This window comes from Medicago truncatula, chromosome 7, assembly GCF_003473485.1.
Source record: "Medicago truncatula cultivar Jemalong A17 chromosome 7, MtrunA17r5.0-ANR, whole genome shotgun sequence".
NCBI classification, from domain to species: domain Eukaryota; kingdom Viridiplantae; phylum Streptophyta; class Magnoliopsida; order Fabales; family Fabaceae; genus Medicago; species Medicago truncatula.
The window spans coordinates 26,897,653-26,905,166 of record NC_053048.1 but is presented as its reverse complement, the minus strand read 5'-3'; the positions used below and the strand labels follow the sequence as shown (position 1 = coordinate 26,905,166).

At 29.8% G+C, this 7,514-nt stretch overlaps 1 long non-coding RNA gene across 2 annotated transcripts; it reads right to left on the bottom strand.

Moving 5' to 3' along the window:
* Positions 1-305: 305 nt before the first annotated feature.
* On the bottom strand, positions 306-6,757 carry LOC112416498 (uncharacterized). 2 transcript variants are annotated; one of them, XR_005642845.1, is made up of 4 exons: positions 6,597-6,757; positions 4,226-4,335; positions 1,319-1,597; positions 306-718 (listed from the first exon to the last, which is right to left on the bottom strand). It is a non-coding gene; the product is annotated as an uncharacterized lncRNA (long non-coding RNA). The 2 variants fall into 2 exon arrangements; XR_005642846.1 differs by lacking the exon at positions 1,319-1,597.
* Between the last annotated feature and the right edge of the window lie 757 nt (positions 6,758-7,514).

The window sequence follows — 7,514 nt, the reverse complement described above, 5'->3', positions numbered from 1 at the left end:
ATTAAATTATAATATATTAAATTAAAATTAAAATATAATGGTTGTGTTCTATCAAAATTAAAAATCGTACAGTTATGTAGTTTTTAACTACTAATAAAATTATAACTTTAAATTAGTTATATATTTTTTAAGGAACTTTAAATTAGTTATATATATATATATATATATATATATATATATATATATATATATATATCACCTTCTTATAGGGATATTTTAGTCATTTTATTAAATATAAATCTTTCTTTTCTTTCCCTATTATTTATACCAAACAACTAAAAAATCATCACACTTTCTTTTCACTTTCTTTCCTATAACAATCATTCATTTTACTTTCTTTTCTTAAACTTTCCTTTACCATCCAAACAAAGCCTTAGCTACAACAATGACCTTGACTTGTGTTCTCTGAAAAATACAACCAACAAATTGATGTGAGATTAGCCAAAAATGTGATCTCTAACTCTATGATAGCCTCTACTAACAAAAGTCGATGGAAAAGCCATAGTCATTTTAATAATGTTCTAAAATTCCAATGATATTCTTTCTAATTTGCAAATATAAGTCATTTTTTTAATAAGTGTACAAACAAAATAGTGTTGAATTGTGTTGCAGCAACCTTCGTACGTCACGTCATAGAATAATTCTGGATCCTTAATCAACCTGGATATACTTTTGGTGAACACAATCAAAATAAGACGAAGGTTCCATGTATATTAATCTGCAAAAAAGGTTTTGCTTTAATAATGCATATATAACAAAGGACTGAACATTCAAATAAGATCACTCAATTTATTTAACATGCTATCCATAAAATTTTGAAATAAACAAAACAAATACAACTTGTATATACAAGTTTGAAGACATAATATCATCATGTTTTTCCATTTCTAACCTATAGATCTATAAATATAATAATGAATGTTTTAATATACTGATATGTCGCTTGCAAATTATACATTTTCCGGCTTTCATCTATCTTTCAGGCAATCTTCCTTGCTTTCAAAATTTTAATAATGTATTATTCTCCCAAATCGAGGACTATTTCATAATTCATCTTTTATTAAAGTGTTCTTAAAGAATCAATTTCGTGTTGGAAGAATCACCATCAAAAAATACATTTTCTAGCTTAAATTAAATACAAGAGCACACAAATTCATTTCATTAAGCAATAGTAAAACTCTTCAAAATAGCAAACAGAAAATAACTGAACAATACAATTAATTCAAAGTCATCATAAGACAATACTCACACAATATATTATACAACACGCAAGAATTAACACAAAATCAAACAAGTAAATTGTCAAAGACAAACTTACTTTTAAGGATATGAAACCAAGCTTTCAACATAATCCTTGACATGGACGAACCGAGAGATATCATTAAATTCTAGTTTTCTCTACTTTGTTATCTATCAAGTTATAGAGAACTACTTGTGTTTGATTACGGTTTGTCAATACCAGTGTATCACCATCTCTCGAAGGACACAGTGACTGCAAGCAACTCGCATCAACAAAGTCTTTATATATATTTTCAAGATTATGATAACTAATTTTAAGAAATTAAGTCCAAGTACTCTCAACTCCAAAATCTTTCACCTGCCAAATAATTAAACAAAGTCCCTCAAAATGATGAGAAAAGCAAAGGCAGTCCAACAGTACACATAGAGTACCGTAAAAAGAAAAAGGAGTTCTATAATCAAAACCTTGATGTGGAAGCAACATTGTGTATGTCTCTGTCACCATATCAAGCGACACAATGACCAACTCCTCAGAAGTTAGCATGGCATATTAATAATTTACATAATTTTCATAATCATCATCAGGAAGAATGAAATTACTAAGGGCTAACCAATTAAGACTACTACTCATATAAAGACCCTCTTCAATTCTTTTCTATTTCCTATTGTTTTTGTTTTCTGTCATAAATAAATCTTGAGAAATGACAATTGTGCTTAATTGATTTTATCAATGCTCATCAAATCGAGAGAATCACCGATGTTTTTGTGACGCAGACAAGGCCGGTTCTCGTGAATACTTGCTTCATTTGGTCATACATCTCTGTAAAGAAAATCTAAGTAGCTCACTGGTTTTCTTTTCTCTTACTCAGAGATATAATAAGTTGCATTGATGTGTTATATTCTAAGCTCTGACAGATCTAGAGATTAAATTTCTAGGACTGCAACAATCAAAGTGCACTATACATAGCAACTAATATTATTCAAATGTTCAATGAGAAAATGAAACACTTAGATATCAAATGTGATGTATTTCATGAGGTGTGATAATGTTTTTTACTCTTTATGTATATAAATACACTATCACACCTTAAACCATGTTAAATAACTTTTGATATTGGTTATGGAATAATTTAGTTGTCAACAAAAGTAGTTGTTATTAAGATGGCTAACAACAGCAAAGAGCAGGTCATTTTCTCAGTGTTACAACATTTCGGTGATGTAGGTGTAAAGGAAACGGTAGACACATATGTGTCTCTTTCTTCTAACTCTGAAAACTCTTATTTTAATTTTTACTGTCATATATAATTATGTTTTTTTTTTCTTTCTGATAAAACATACATATTTGAAAAAAAAAATGAACTGACACTAATACATTAGTCAATATTGTTATTCGTTTAACATTGATTTGAATTTGCACTTCATTCTTATGTTAATTTACAAGCATGAGCGTGAAAGTGGGTTGTATTTTGCTATGGAACATTTCAAGAATATGATACTCAAAGGGAAGTGGGATGAAGCTGAGAAGTATCTATCAGGATTCACAAAAGTTGAAGACAGCGATCACTCAATCAAAATATATTTTGAGCTTAGAAAACAAAAATATCTTGAGACATAGGTCAGGTATTTAAGAATTTTATGCCTCAAGATATTTTTCTTAAATACCTGTCCAATGCCTCAAGATATTTTTGTTTTCTAAGCTCAAAATATATTTTGATTTAGTGATCGTTGTCATCAACTTTTATGAATCCTGATAGATACTTCTCAGCTTCATCCCACTTCCCTTTGAGTATCATGTCCTCAAAATGTTCCATGTCAAAATACAACCCGCTTTCATGCTCAAGCCTGTAAATTAACAAAAGAATGAAGTGCAAATGCAATTCAATGTTAAACAAATAACAGTATTGACTCATGTATTAGTGTCAGTTCATTTTCTTTCAAATTGTTTTAGTTTTATACGAAAGAATAAAAAAAACAAAATCATATATGATAGTAAAAATTAAATATAAGAATTGTCGAAGTTAGAAGAAAGAGACACATATGTGTGTACCATTTCCTTTACACCTGCATCACCCAAATGTTGTAACACTGAGAAGATGACCTGCTCTTTGCTGTTGTTGGTCATCTTAATAACAACTACTTTTGTTGACAACTAAAGTATTCACTAACCAATATCAAAAGTTATGTAACATGGTTTAAGGTATGATAGTGTATTTATATATATATATATATATATATATATATATATATATATGAAGAGTAGAAAAATTTATCACACCTCACGAACTACATCGCAGTTGATATCTAAGTGATTCATTTTCTCATAGAACATTTAAATAATATTAGTTGCCATCTAGAGCGCATTTTGATTGTTGCAGTCTTAGAAATTTAATCTCTAGATCTGTCAGAGCTTAGAATATAACCCATCAATGCAACTTATTCTTTAAATGTTCTATGAGCATTGATGGTTTAAGGTGTGATAGGGAGTGGATTGACAAGTTTCTATCTATCTTGTTGATAAACAAACAATGCAGAAGGCATATGGAAATTGAACAATTAAATACATCAAACAATAATTTCATTTTGAATTCCTTGAAGGAAAACAAGCCTATTTAGGTCTGCAGAAATGCGAGTAAACGAAAAGTAGAGAATCTAAAAACTGTCCAGATTCGTTATCTTCATAAAAACTTTAATTGAAGTTATTCTAGAAGACGAAATTAAGAACAAATTTAAGAAAACCTAATTGATACCAAATAACATTCTATCTAGGGATTTTTTCAAACAGTAAATGAATTTAATAGAACAGCTCATTCAAAGTACAAACAAGAAGTACCCAAGAAAGCTCGGAAAGATACAACAACTCTGCACTAGCAATAACAACGAAATATTCAAAAACAGAAGCAAAAGAAAACGACAAGGAAACAAATCCAAACACAAAATAAATGTTCACTAATTTAGGTTTGCTAAGATGAGAGATTTAGAACTGAACCTAAATCTGCACCAGAGAATAAAACACAAAACTACCAAGCACCAACGCAAACCGCAGCTACTAGAAGGTCACACCATACACGAACGACGAGCTGACAACATTGATGTGTTCTGCAACAAAATGTGCTCTGTGTTATTAAAGATTAGATTCTATAGCAATACTATTATCCAGTACACATAAATAATGAGTAATAATTCTTGCTTCCCTAATCAACATGGATGACCTAGGTCTAATCACAATCGGAACAAGAAAATTCAATATATATTAATTCGCAAAACTATCTTTATACTTCAATTCTTGATAAAGAACCAAGCTCTAAATGTGGTTGGTTATAGGATCACTCATTCATACTATCAGCAACAGACTTTAGATGTAAATGCAATTAATATAAGTTTGAAGATATATGATGAACCTAATTTTCGTTTTCTCATCAATTGATAGGATCACTCGTTCATACTATCAGCAGCAGACTTTAGATGTAAATGGAATTAATATAAGTTTGAAGATATATCAGCAACAAAGGTGGGACTAGAGATGAGAGAGTCATATGACTTACTTAAGCACCTAAATCGAAGGAGTGATTTGACGGGAAGTAATGAAAGAATATCGGTGACGTGTTCCTCGGGAACGAATTTCGGCGATAGTATGCCGTTATGAGAACTTCGTGACTGAGTTGGAGTGAGGTTATGCATTTGCTGTGGTATTGTTACAAATTTTAACGTTTAATTTTTGGGAGGAAGAAATTTTGAAGGTTAAAAGGACACTTCTTAGCATTTTCTATTTATTTAGTTATTGATTTTTGGTCAACATTTTTTATTTATTTCATTCAAACAAAAAAGTAAACAAGGAAAATTATCATTATTTTTTATTTTGATAAAAGGAAACAAGGAAAATTATTATTCTTGGTAAAAGGAAGAAAGGAAAATTATAATTATTATTATTTTGGTAAACCTAAAACAAGTATTTGGATTATCTCCTTTGATTGGCTCATAGAGAGAGAGAGAGAGAGAGAGAGAGAGAGAGAGAGGTAAATGATTAGTTTAGATTATGGCAGAATAAACAGGATGATATAAATGGTTGGAGAGGATCCAAATCAGAACTCCGCATTTACGCGCACATGGTTTTTTTTTAATCAACAAATATTTTTTAAGGCATAGCATGTGCAAGACACACAATTGGCTTACCGAAAGAGAGAATACAACAGTGTCGTCACACGTGTAACAACTATAAAATCCCCAGCCAAAAACTTGGAAAAATTTAGCACATAAAACCAACACCCAATATTCACCTTAAAATACAATCCTTGGGGTTCCAACAACACTTATAATAGAGCAATGATATTTGGACATCCATTTAATAACAACTTCGGCGACAACTTTGTTTTTTTCTCTTTTTATTGGTCAAAAATAACAGAGAGAGGAAAATTAAGAGAGAGGATAAAAACATCATGTGAGTATGAGAAAGAAAGTTGTCAAAAAGTTGTCACAAGATGGTTGTACAAATATCATTTCTCCTTATAATAATATAAACAACTTGGATTATAAGGGCATTTAGATTTCTTGATTTATAAGGGCTTTGCTATCAGCCTATTATTAAAACAAACATAACCTTGGGTAAAACAATACAAACTTGCTGCTTGATGCAGGTATTATTATGTTCCTATTTTACAATGAGCCAATATGTCCTATAGCCTATCCATTAAATCTTGTACCTAAAGAAGTATTGAAATTTAATGATTGAAGTTATTGGTTGAAAAAAATCAACTCGTATCCTATTTACAATCAACTATTTGTTTACTGTTTTCTTTTATAATTCAACTAAAAATTCAATAAAAGTGAATGGTTCAGAAATCCCTCCACCTTGGTTAACAAAAGTAGAAACCTTGCACCTATGTTAACAGAAGCAGAAACCATATCAAGTCTAAAAGCTATGAATAGTACTGAATGAACATTTTAATATTTGTTTTACTGTTCTGATATGTCGTTTGCAAGTTATACAATTTCTGGCTTTCATCTATCTTTCTATTATCTTTTAAGGCAATCTTCCTTGCTTTCAAAATTTTAATAATGTATTATTCTCCCAAATCGAGGACTATTTCATAATTCATCTTTTATTAAAGTGTTCTTAAAGAATCAATTTCGTGTTGGAAGAATCACCATCAAAAAATACATTTTCTAGCTTAAATTAAATACAAGAGCACACAAATTCATTTCATTAAGCAATAGTAAAACTCTTCAAAATAGCAAACAGAAAATAACTGAACAATACAATTAATTCAAAGTCATCATAAGACAATACTCACACAATATATTATACAACACGCAAGAATTAACACAAAATCAAACAAGTAAATTGTCAAAGACAAACTTACTTTTAAGGATATGAAACCAAGCTTTCAACATAATCCTTGACATGGACGAACCGAGAGATATCATTAAATTCTAGTTTTCTCTACTTTGTTATCTATCAAGTTATAGAGACTAGTATCAATTTTAAAAGACCAAAGAATAGATGGGTATGGAATAACATGTGTTCATGTGTGTCATCCATTGTTAAGCGAACACTAAACAAAATAATAGGATAAATTAATTATGATTTTGCTATTCTAATCTATAAATCTATAGAAAAGATAATTTTGTCTTAATCTGCCTATACATGCCGCTTGCTCGTTAAGATATTCAAAGGGTGAAATTAAGATCTCCAAAAAATCAAAGACTATAAAATACTCTAGTTTTGTTTAAAATGTTCTAAAGACCAACCCTTAAAGAATATTCAAAGGGTGAAATAATTTCTTGTTGAAGAATCAAACTTCATAAAAAACATCTTCTACATATATTGAATATAACACCAAACAAATTCATTTGATTGAGCGAAAGTAAAATTGTAAACAATCAATAACCCATAGAAATAAAAAATCACTCAACAGTGCAATCAAATCAAAGTCATCAGAGCAATGCAACAATTCACAAAGATATAAAACATATATGAATTGATCACAAAACACATTTTTAAACATATATGAATCGACACATTGGCCAATATGAGTGTACCATTTGAAAGACACATTGGCCGCAAAGACCTCACGTCATCAAAGCCAAATTGTTTAGTTTGAAGAATCAAAGCCAAATATGAGTGTTCATTTGAAGCTGTTTTTAGATTATTATTATTTTAAAAAGCTGAAACAAACGGATGCAAAAGTGATTTTTTTCTTAAAAAATCTATAACAAACGGGCTCATAGTTGTGTTCATAGGTGGCAAATGAGGTGATTTACTATGTACTGAATATGGA